Raw genomic sequence first — 13,077 nt, forward strand, 5'->3', positions numbered from 1 at the left:
ACGAAGGGCTCCGTCGACGAATCAGAACACAGAGATGAACACTAGAATCCGTCCGTTCTAGTTATAACGGGGGGAAAGAAGGATTAACTACCCCGCCGGAGTATTTATTTTTTTTTATATATATAATATATTGCTTAGGATAAAAGAGTTTGTGTGTATATACTCTTAACTCGGTCGACACGGGGCATAGATCTAAATGTAATGAAATTATGCAAATTATAAGTAAACTTCCCACGCTGCCGTGTTTGAGCCAATAGAGACAAAGGCATTGTTTGGTATTTACTCTTATACATTCTGAGACAGAAAAACTAAAACATGCAGTGAATTGAATAATTTCAATATGAGACCGAGGCTTAAAATAAAAGAATGTGTAACATATTTTTAGAGAAATGTTCTTCTCGGTTATATAAGGTTTGAGTGTTTTCAATTGCAGCGGAGAGATCGGAGATCAGCATCCCAAAGAGGATGAGAGAGAGAGAGAGGAATGGGATTGGATTATAAGAGGAGAGTGGATGCTAGCGACACCAAACGGGATTCAATTGAACTATTATGACCATCGTTTGCTGTGCAGCATAGATTCATAATTAACTTTTTTTTTTGAAAAAAATATTTTCAATAAATCGCATAGGGGAATTTAAAATTGCAAATTGTAGCGTTTTTCTTATTCGTTCTTAACGTTGGGTTGGGTGACTAAAACCAATGCGGTTTAGCATAACTTTAAACCAAGGAAAACTAGCTACAAAATTGGAATTAAATAATAGGTTGGTCCGGTTCGGTTGCCCATAGGCATAGCGTATAAATTAATCACGTGGTCAGTTGTGTCTAGGGGATTTTATAGTGAATAAAAACTACTGGTTTGAGAGTTACCAAGATTAATCATTTAATTATTGTTAACCATAAAATAATAAACCTAAGCTAATAATAATTCTACTGGTCATGACCTTAACTTTTAACCTAACAATAACTTAAAACTAACCTAACAATAACTTAAAACTAAATTAACAAGATTATGTTCTCCGACATTTAAATAATGAAATAATAATTAACATAATGGTATAGTAAAAATAATGAAATAGTAAATTAAAATAAATCATAACGATACGTGAGACGTAGAGTCCAGAGTACGAAAAACGGTGGCACGAGGCTCATAGCCTTTTAGAAGTCCATCTTACGATGAGTGCTCTTTTTGGCGGGAGCGGCACACGGGACGCGTGGTTCGGGTTAGCGCGAGGCACGTAGCCTTTTAGAAGTCCATCTTACGATGCGCGCTTCCTTAACAAGGAACGAAACGTCTTTTTGGCGGGAACGGTACGCGGGACGCGTGGTTCGGGTTAGCGCGAATGGTTTACGACTAACGGTTTTTAGAGGGCCCTCTTGGGGAACACTCTGGCGTCCGAGCTCCGAGGTTTTTGGTCGGCATACGGCAGCGGAATTGTAATGCGGTGTACGGTATCGGCATTAGAAATTAGCGTCCGGCAGAGTCTGTCCAGCATCAAGGGCAACTTCTGTGTATCCTTCGGCTGGAGGGTATTGGGCATAACCTCTGGCTTTAACGACCGAAATTAAAAGACTACGATCTATAGAAAATCTTGGGCTTATATCGTTGGCCAAATCTTTTGTGGCTTGCTAGGGTATGCTCGGAATTTGTGACGTAGGTCGCCTGAGAGTATTGTCCTCTTTTAACCTCTTCGTCAGGTGTTCGTGGTTTCGCGAGCTTCATCTTTGCTTTTCGTATTGAGGGTTAAAAACCCATCTTCGCGATTGTTACTATTTCTATATACATTGCTTTCGATATTTTAACTTTATACAATAGAATACACTTTACAAAAATACACTTGGCAACTCTCAATGTGGTGTTTAAGAATAATATTCTTTTCGGGGGATGCTATGAACCCAGTAGATAAACATGGGGGGGGGGGTAACTTCACGGTTTTAATAATTTGAATGTAGCATCGCTTTTCTCCTGGCCTAAAGAAAGCTAGCTAAGGGAAGATGACCTTTTCGTTGTCAGCCAACGACCAGCGTTAAGGCCTTTACAAAAGGGTCAAAGGGGAATTTATTTTTGAGGCACTGTGAATAATCAGGGAAATAAATATTTTAAAGGGATAATGAACATATTTTAAAGGGATAGGGAAATGTTGGTTAATTAATATAAAAAGTCGTTACAACTCCCCCCAGACTGGCTTCGAACGTCCCCGTTCGAACAAATATCAAAACAAGAGAATGAGAACATCGGAAATAACAAAAATAAATTGGTGGGGAAGCAAATAAACTAAACGAGATCTCGATATGTACAGGGGCCCAATAAATAACAAAAAGGTAAAAAAAAAAGGTTGCGCAAAAGAAAAAAAATATATATTACAAATTAACTGGGTGCTAGCATAAATTAATGAATTCTGACCCTTGTTTTTCTAATAGGGGTTTCAAATCTTTGTGTATTAATGTGTGTGTAGATCCAGAGTCAATTAGGGCTAAGCACGGTATTGTACCAATAAAAATATTTAAGAAATCTCTACCATCTGGTAAAAAGGGGGACTCTGGGGGTGAATGTACCGTGCTAGCTTCTTGGTTCTTTAAACCGGCGGCATGGGAGCGCCGGGGGGTACGTTTCCGACGTCGCTCATGTCGCCGCGCTGCCCGTTTCCCGAAATTGGCGCGGGATTTGAATCAGTACAATAGGGTCGCACGTGGCCAACCTTACCACACCCATAACAGGTGACGTTGGGATTATAATAGGGACCCGTTGAAGTATTAACTGTTTCTCTATGCGTTTCTCTATGTGTTTCCCTATTTCGAGGAGTTTCTTGACCTCCCCTGTTATTCGGACGACTCTGATAATTATTTTGTCCATTATTTCTAGGTCTATTATTATAAAAGTTATTGGATCGTCCAATGGAATTTGTCGACCTTGCATTAAAATCGTTTGCCCGACCAGGGGGATTAGAATGGCGGGATGGTTGATTAGGCCTTTGCCCTTGGGTGCTACTATTTTGGCTAACTGCCTCGGGTTGATCCCTACCCTCTCGTCTTACGATTCTTTCTACCCCCATTGCGTCATCTAACAATTCGCGGACAGTCTCATAGTGATCTTTTACAACTAGGTATTTTTGAATGGTGTCTTTTAAATTATGACGAATTACTCTGATCTTTTTCTCTTCAGAAAAGGGGTGGTTTAATTGATTAAATAGCTTTTGCATATTTTCTACAAAATCGCAGACACTTTCATTAGGTTTTTGTTTCCTATCGTATATTTTGCCTTTTGTAATCTCATCCTGACCTTTCCTTTCAAATTTGCTTTTTAATCCTGCCTCAAAGTCGGCGTAGGTAGCAAAAGGTTCATTTTCTACATAGAAATCGAAAGCAGGGCCGTGCAGCGAGGGGCATATGAACCTTTGCAAAAATATCTCGTCTGTCACATTATGGGAATATCTTAATTGTTTGGCCCTTTTTAAAAAATCTTTGGGACCTGAATCTGTTGGGTTCCCTGAATATGAAAGGGTTGGCATGGGAGCTGAGTATACGAAGGGTACAGCTTCTACGGATAATTGGTGAGAGCTAATTGAGGGATTAATAACTTGACCTTGGGTCAGGGGTAACGCAGGTTGCACAGGATTAATAATAGGTAGCGCACTATTGGTACTAAGTGGGGCGCTAGGGTGCGAAGCAATACTAGAGGTACCTGTTTGGGCGTTAGCGCTAGGCACCATTGGCAAGGGTGCGTTAACTACAGAAGAAACGCTGGGTGCATGTGGCAAGGGTACACTAACACTAGAAGAAGGAGGTAACACTGGCGGTTGGGGCGCGGTAATAACAGGAATTGTTAGCGGGGGAACAACGTTCGAATTTTGGGAAGCTAACAATTGGGTTACTAAGTCTCCTAGCCTCTTTTGTTCGGCGGCTTGCTGCGTTAATTGTGCCATAATGAGTGTTAACACGTCATTAGGCATACTCGTGGTGTTCGGAACAGTGTTCGTAGCACCAGTCGAAGGCACCTGACTATTGGTGGGTATAATTACAGTAGACAATGGCGGATTTTGACTACCTGGAGGTGGGTTACTTCCGGTTGCTACCGCACTAGTATTTGGGGGATTAGCAACTGGAATTAACGGAGTATTTGGGGGACTAACCAAGGGAATTAACGGAGTATTCCTAGCTGGGGAAGTGCTTCGTGAAGGAGGGTTGCTATGGTTTACGAGAGGCATGTTTAAATTTCTATTTAAGTAACGATCGTTGCGTGATTGCCTACAATTAATGGAATCTAATAAATCAAATCTACTATAGGGGTTTTCCTTACTCATATAGTACTTTCAGTTATCAACGAATTATGGTATCAGAAATAGTTTGCAAACAAAGACTAACTAAAATTTTGGATACGAAGTTATCAAATTAAATAATATTAACTAAAATTTGGACGTCGTTTAAAGAATTAAATACTAACTAACCTTAAAAAAAATATTCTACTTCTAAAACCTGGAAAAACTACTGAATAACTCAACTAACAAACAAACTAATAATAAACAAAACAACCCTTAAGTTATATCAGTGGGTAACCAGGAAATATCGAGATTAATTAATTCTAAGGTAGATTCATACGTAATTTACTTTTTGCGTTCCTAAATTCTTCATTCTCTGTTTCAATAATACTAATCGAAAAGGATCCCGGACGGACCCCCAGTTTGTAGCGTTTTTCTTATTCGTTCTTAACGTTGGGTTGGGTGACTAAAACCAATGCGGTTTAGCATAACTTTAAACCAAGGAAAACTAGCTACAAAATTGGAATTAAATAATAGGTTGGTCCGGTTCGGTTGCCCATAGGCATAGCGTATAAATTAATCACGTGGTCAGTTGTGTCTAGGGGATTTTATAGTGAATAAAAACTACTGGTTTGAGAGTTACCAAGATTAATCATTTAATTATTGTTAACCATAAAATAATAAACCTAAGCTAATAATAATTCTACTGGTCATGACCTTAACTTTTAACCTAACAATAACTTAAAACTAACCTAACAATAACTTAAAACTAAATTAACAAGATTATGTTCTCCGACATTTAAATAATGAAATAATAATTAACATAATGGTATAGTAAAAATAATGAAATAGTAAATTAAAATAAATCATAACGATACGTGAGACGTAGAGTCCAGAGTACGAAAAACGGTGGCACGAGGCTCATAGCCTTTTAGAAGTCCATCTTACGATGAGTGCTCTTTTTGGCGGGAGCGGCACACGGGACGCGTGGTTCGGGTTAGCGCGAGGCACGTAGCCTTTTAGAAGTCCATCTTACGATGCGCGCTTCCTTAACAAGGAACGAAACGTCTTTTTGGCGGGAACGGTACGCGGGACGCGTGGTTCGGGTTAGCGCGAATGGTTTACGACTAACGGTTTTTAGAGGGCCCTCTTGGGGAACACTCTGGCGTCCGAGCTCCGAGGTTTTTGGTCGGCATACGGCAGCGGAATTGTAATGCGGTGTACGGTATCGGCATTAGAAATTAGCGTCCGGCAGAGTCTGTCCAGCATCAAGGGCAACTTCTGTGTATCCTTCGGCTGGAGGGTATTGGGCATAACCTCTGGCTTTAACGACCGAAATTAAAAGACTACGATCTATAGAAAATCTTGGGCTTATATCGTTGGCCAAATCTTTTGTGGCTTGCTAGGGTATGCTCGGAATTTGTGACGTAGGTCGCCTGAGAGTATTGTCCTCTTTTAACCTCTTCGTCAGGTGTTCGTGGTTTCGCGAGCTTCATCTTTGCTTTTCGTATTGAGGGTTAAAAACCCATCTTCGCGATTGTTACTATTTCTATATACATTGCTTTCGATATTTTAACTTTATACAATAGAATACACTTTACAAAAATACACTTGGCAACTCTCAATGTGGTGTTTAAGAATAATATTCTTTTCGGGGGATGCTATGAACCCAGTAGATAAACATGGGGGGGGGGGGGTAACTTCACGGTTTTAATAATTTGAATGTAGCATCGCTTTTCTCCTGGCCTAAAGAAAGCTAGCTAAGGGAAGATGACCTTTTCGTTGTCAGCCAACGACCAGCGTTAAGGCCTTTACAAAAGGGTCAAAGGGGAATTTATTTTTGAGGCACTGTGAATAATCAGGGAAATAAATATTTTAAAGGGATAATGAACATATTTTAAAGGGATAGGGAAATGTTGGTTAATTAATATAAAAAGTCGTTACAAAATATAATAAACAAACATTTAAATGGATAAATTATCTTAATTGTATTGAATAAAATCCCTTAAACGAAAACAATGGGGGGAAAATTTCAAAAATCAATTAGCCTATGTATAAGTTAATATAGTTCCCTTATGTTTTCGTTAAGCCTAACGAGAGTAAAAAGAAAAAAAGGCGTACAATGTTCGTTCCATAGTCAAATACCGTGGTGGATTGTTGACAGAGTTAACCGTGCTGATATTAATTCATTCGCGTGCACTAAGTTAATGGTGTAGAAAGCGGGGGGAATACTTAATCGCTTAATTAATAAGGATTATACGTTCATTCATCTTTCCAGTACGAACGTAAATGCTATAGTAATGGCAGAGTTAAGCCTTTCATTACGTTAGAGTCTACTGAATATTTATAACTAATGCTGATACGAAAGAGATTCAATAATCGACTTTTATATTGTATTTTTAATATCTGAATAGTCAAACGTAATTATAATTAAATTTCTTTTTTCTAGTACGAGTTAATTTAAACTTCCCATGAATCTTTATATAACAGGATAAATATTCGTTATACCCATACTAAAACCTTAATGAGATTGTTCAATATTCTCGGGACAAATTCAATTTATTCATGATCATTGTTCAATTATGGTTAGTCAATTTTTTGACGTGCTGTATTGGAAGGCGGGAGGGGGCGATTAAAGCCGAAGATAACTATTAAAATAAATGGTTATTTGCTTTATTAAGAATGAAGAAACGAGGGTCGTGCATGCTGGAAGCAGAGGACAACGCGTATGGCATACTAAATTAACTTTTGCAAAATTACACGTATTCGATGAATTAAGTCCTCGTTCTTACTACCACCAGCAGCCAGCCAATTTTCTAAATAAATACGTGAGCGTTCGATGTTGGAATATTTATAAATCGCCGCTACCTTTAATGCAAAAATGTTTCAACTAAAGCAAAAATTAATTTAGGAAAAAAAAATAGTAAATAATTTTTATCGCGTAAATAAAGTTGTTTAACTTATTTTTAAAATAGTTTATTTTTATACGCAAGTAGTCTTTAATTAATTTTATAATTAGTTATTATGATTTAAGATTTAAAGGCAAATTTTTTGGCACATTTTGGGTTTAGAGGGGAAGCTAACCTGTAGGGGCTTCCAAATACATTGGTTTCCCATAGAGCCCCTGTAGAAGTGTTTTACCTTGCAATACACCATTTTTTTTAAAAAAAAATTTTAACTTGGATTTTCTTAAAAAGTTTAAATAAATGTTACGGCATTTAAAAATGTCTAATAAACCTTACAAATATATATTAATTCACGCTATAGTAATAAAATTAGTGATCCAATACGGGAAATTGTTTCAAAGCTACATAATGATTTAGTTACAATATTGTAGCTCGTAAATAAGATTATGTAGATTTAAAAGCCGCACAAGGTAAATTTCGTTAATATCCTTTGATAGAATAACTAGGTACATCTCTGAAGATTAGATTACGTATGCGTTTTAAGCGTTTGCTCCGTTCGAATTGCAGGCAATTCCAGTAACTTAACTTATTGTTTCCTTTCTCCATTTTTTTATTCCCCTATGTTAATGGATGTATTTTGTTTGATTTGTCTCATTCTGAGTAAATAGAAATTTCTAATCGAAACTGCGTAGGAGGGCTAGCTTGAAATTATATAATGTTCTTATTATATTATTTTGTTAATGTATTTAATTTCCGTTCGATGGAATTTGAATAATAAAGATTAGGTAATTATCTATAAAAAATAACTATGTTATTACAAAATGGTTATCCTCATAGAATTATAAAATTTAAATTTAGTTCTTGGGGTATTTATTCCTCTATTTTTCACGGTTCCTAACTAACTTTAATCATCATAACATCGTTTAAAAGTAATTTAGTTAAAAACAAAACGAGAATAACAAACCATTTGCGAAATGGTATCCGAGTAAACGACTTCAAAATACGAATCCAATATTTCAAGTACGCCAGCGAGTTTACCCCCGAGATTCGAAAAATCTCTGACAGACCGTAAACAATTCCATGTTTTCGGTGATCAATAAACAACGTTAGCTCGCGGAGTTATAACGATATAAACTGGATTAAATTCTAGAAAAATCACCGAGCCATTAAGTGAATCAAAAATAGTAAATCAAAAAAATATTTTTTATATTTGAATAATGGACCATTTCGGTTAATGTTTCGTTGTAACTTTAACGTAACCTTTCCACGTGTATGTATTAAAGGTCAGCGCGAGGTTGCGCGTGGTTTATATAGAAAAGGAGGGGGAAGGGGGAAAATATTTGGCGCGTGCTGTTCAATCGCGTGATGACGGTATTGCACGCTATGTAAGTGGGTTTCCTCAATCATAATCGACTGTTGAATGATCCCTGCCTATGACAGTATAATATCCAAGGGGAAGATAACGCGTTGTGTCAGTAGTCTAAACAGTAAAGCGCGCATCAACCAATTGGGTAAACATTAAACAAACCAATGCGTTAGGAAATTGCCCATTTCTCTGCCCGGATTTCTCGCGGATGCATGCTTGGATATGGCCGGACTCGAGTTTATTTGATCACGCGTGTTGAACACGATAGAAGAATAAAAACGAAATATTAATTTTAAAATCGGTTTTAATGGTGTTTATATCTGTCCCTATAGCGAAATCATCTATATCACAGGGACACCACCCATAAACGTGAGGATATTTTCAACACCACACCTTATACAAAAAATGTATTCCCTTTAATTGACCAAGTATGATTTTTACTAAGCCTAAAATATATATATATTGGCTTTGTCTTTGTTTTTCTGCTCTAAAAAAGCACTTAAATTGATAAATTTCGCTTATATAGGCCTAGAAAAAAATGTGCCAGAGATGTTGGTTGATATATGATGTTGTCTGTCACACGGTGGACGACATTAATGACCTATGCATGGGGGGTGATAATTATATCTCATTTCGTTAATTAATTTCTGGTCTAAAATGGTCTAATATTAATTACATCTTAATATTTAAGAGTAACAGCGTATTTTTATTTAAATGTCGTATGTCTATTTTTTATGACGTTTGTTGCTAACATGCATCCTAACTTCACCAAAAGAGAGTCCAATGGATATTATAAACGCCTTTTACGCAATAAATACCTGGTTGGTATGTTAAAACGTTGGGTAAACCACATCATGGCAGAAACGCTTTCGTTAAATATTCAGAACTTATGGTCGATCATTTTTGGTTGGAGGGGAGTTTTATAATAACTATCTATTGATATTGGTGGCAATTCTAACACGCAATCCGACGACAGATATCATACATAGATTTGTGTTCCCCACCTCTATATCGTTTTGGGAAAAAGTGGTGGTAACAGTTATTTAAAGGTAAGATGAAACGCGAGTGTGGTTTCAGTATGTGATTTAAAAAAGATCTTAAGACAATTTCAAGACGCGAAACAATCTAAGAAATTGTACATTCATTTGAAGACTCTACAGTCCTTCCCCTACACAACTTCTCTCTCCCTCTCTGTCTTGTAAGACAATGTCTTTATCGTTCAATAAAAGACTTAAAGATGAGAATGTCATGCACTCGAGGATGGCCATCATAAAGTTTTAAGAAGAAGGTGAAACACTAAGACAAGACGTTAAAGGGAAGGTTCTCCCGCTACCATACATCAAGGTAATCGATTTTTGTCAACTTCTAAAGAGAGAGACACGCGTAATAAAAGTCTCGTTAACTCCGGTATAGCTTTTACGCCTTTAATCTTGCAAGGGAAAAAGCAAAAGTGGGAAAATATTTTGGACATACTCAAAAGTCGAGTTTAATCACAAACTACACGCGCATGCACGCAAGTTTAAATATAACTAATGGTTAATTTCTCTTGATTTAGAACCGTGTTCCGAATAAGAACAATTATACTTCCAAAACTCGGTATCTTAAAATGACATTAAACCTACAGATAAGACATTTTTGTAGTAAATATTACGATTTTGCACGTCTTGAGAGAATTCTAGTAAGGTTTTTTCTATCCTATCTCCGAGTGGGGGCCCATCTTCTAACCGAGAAAGTAGGTAAGGACCCCACCTTGATTATTTTAGTCCTAGCCAAGGTAAATAGTCAATTAAAAGACCCAGATTAAAGCCGAGAATTTCCTTATTTCGAAATAAAGCGGAGCTATTAAGCGATAAACAAAGTCACTTACTTCGCGTGTATTTTTGCCCCGAACTAACTTTAAGTCATTAAATATTGGAGCAGCACGCGTTGCATGCCGCCCAGTTTGGGGAACCCAAAAAATCAAAATCATTAACGTTTAAATTACCCTTATTTTGATTGTCTTTTTCCCCCGACCCTCTTCCGTTGGATAGAAAATCCAAAAAGGTGAAATTTTCCTATTTACGTCTGTACTTTAGTAACTTTCATATTCAGGAGTTGATAATAATAGTATGGCAATGGAAGTGCGCTCGTAGAAAGATGTTTAAATTGAACAGAAATGCACGAGCCTTTTACGGTTCTCGCACGAGCTTTACCGAAAAATGTGATACCAAACTCACGCGCTACGTAGGCTACACTCAAATAATCTACTCTCAAATAATCTACTCTGGCTATAGGACATGGCGTCGTTGAGCGTGTTCTTTGTGGTTCGGAGGTGTCAAACTCAAAAGAGCCCCCCCTATTGCCTTAGTCATATCGTCCGAACCAAAATAGGCTTAGTATAGTCGCGTGAACAGGTTGGTTCTTTCCCACCAAAACCACGAGGGCACCGCACGGCGCATGCAGCGCGGGGTTTGGTTTTTCGCGGGAAAAAAAAGGGAGATGACTATTGGAGAGTAATGATACGGCCGACGATCAAAGAGTAGGGGGGTACTATTAGTATTATTAGTATACGTGTATATAAAAAATATTTTTTTGATATCATATATAGTGTGGGAGGTAAAATGATACCAAAACTGAGCCGATACGTAACGTAATGGTCTTAAAATTGCGGACATAAATATCACCGAAGGAGGTCTCGGGTTGTTTGTAATGACATACCAACAGAAATTCGATATTAAAGTCTCAGGGATCTATCTACACACGCGTCAAAGAAAACGTAAACGTACCTTCAGAATTTTGACTACGTTTTTTTCAAACATTATTTAAAACGTTATTAAATTAATATAAAAATTGTTTTTTTTTAAAAAAGGAATAATTTACTTCGTAATTAACCTAATTTTAATACGCAGTCATTAAAATAACAATTACGTTAATTAATAGGTACCTTAATATTATCCCCAGTTAAGTATCGTTTCCATAGCAACGATGTCCGCCATCGAATAAAACCTCAACAATAATTCCCGAACAAGTTTGAATAAATTTTTAAAATTAAATAACCCTAAAAAACAAATCCACTCATAAACCCTATATAATCTTCGTAATGGTCAATTACTAATAGATATAAGAAAGAAACTGTATCTTTCTCTCTCTCTCTCACTCTCTCCTCTTAGGATTCCATATGATCCCTGTCAAAAACGAGGGTGCACCAGGGCATCGTAGTTAAGGATAAAAATGAGCTCAATCCGCTAAGGCGTGTAATCCCGGACACTTCTGCTTTACGTCACTCTCCTCCCCATTTTTGACGTCTCAATGTACCCCCTCCCCTCTCTCCCCGCGTCACGGGGGTAAAACCCCACCACCACCAATAATCCCCCTGGTATGGTATGGTGGTCCATGCAGAGCCGAGCGAGCGAGCTCGATGGTAACAAATCCACTACAAATTTGAGCTTCCCCGCATGACTGCCATGAAAATCAAATGATCCATGAGCCCCCGCATGCCAAAAAGATGGGGATGGATACTTGTAAAGAAGTCAGCTTGAAATATAACTATTCCCCTTTTTAATTCTAGTAACAAGTTAGATTGAATTAGTTCCAAGGAATCAATGCGGGTATCAACCTAACATTAGAGCAAAGATAACAGTATTTTATCCTTCAATTTTAATACAAGGACTCGTGGAGACAAAATGGTTCCGCGAAATTTAACTCTAAGGTTAAAGCGTTTTTAACTCTATTTTTCATTGTATTCGCGATGGAATCGGTAATAAGGTGGAAGGAAGGCTTACGGAATTACGGGTTCATTTAAGGTATGGCTCTCATTCAATGGGTCATCGCGAATAGATTTTACAGAGCGTGCTTAAATAATAGAGTCTTTATTAGAGAGGCTCGAGTTTTGGAAAAAGAAACGTGTTCATCTTTTTCAATGAAGAAAATAAGCGTGAAGTGCCGCTAATTCGATGATTTTCAATGTGTTTCCGATGGAAACTTCAACACGTGCTCAATGCATCTTACAATGGCGCCCTAATAATGTTGTTAAAGTTTTTGACTTGGACAGATGTAAAGAGATACGTTTTGCTTATATTTGAACGCGTAACTAATATTTATCTCGAAAGTGCCCCATAATTTACGTCAAAATTAACTATTCCTAATTAATCTGACCCCTGGTGACCCTAAAGAATTAAAAAACAATAAAATTCTCCACTTATGATTGTTGTATCGAACGAGTTCTGCATGACGTTGAAGACGTAACATTATTCTCAAGGTTGTAGACACTTAACTGAAGATAGATTTTTGACTCGATCAAAATACCCTGAGCCATAAGTTTGAGATCACCGAGTTAAGGTTTGGAGAGAGTAGGCGATAAAACAGTTACCGCTGTGCCTAAAGCGTTAATAACTGCAGCTTTCCAGGTTTTGTGATCCTTATGACAAGAAGGGAAAACCCATTTTTTTTCGCCTGATAACCTCGGGGAAAGCTGTCAAACTCGTCATCCCTTTTGCCCTTACAGAGGTCAGAGAGTGGAAAATAGCAAAAAATGGGATACGTAGAGAGAGAGACCTGGGAAAGTTCCCCGCCA

Source organism: Phalangium opilio, unplaced genomic scaffold, assembly GCF_054372755.1.
Source record: "Phalangium opilio isolate 3A_F unplaced genomic scaffold, DU_Popi_V2 ptg000031l_1, whole genome shotgun sequence".
In the NCBI taxonomy this organism is placed as follows: domain Eukaryota; kingdom Metazoa; phylum Arthropoda; class Arachnida; order Opiliones; family Phalangiidae; genus Phalangium; species Phalangium opilio.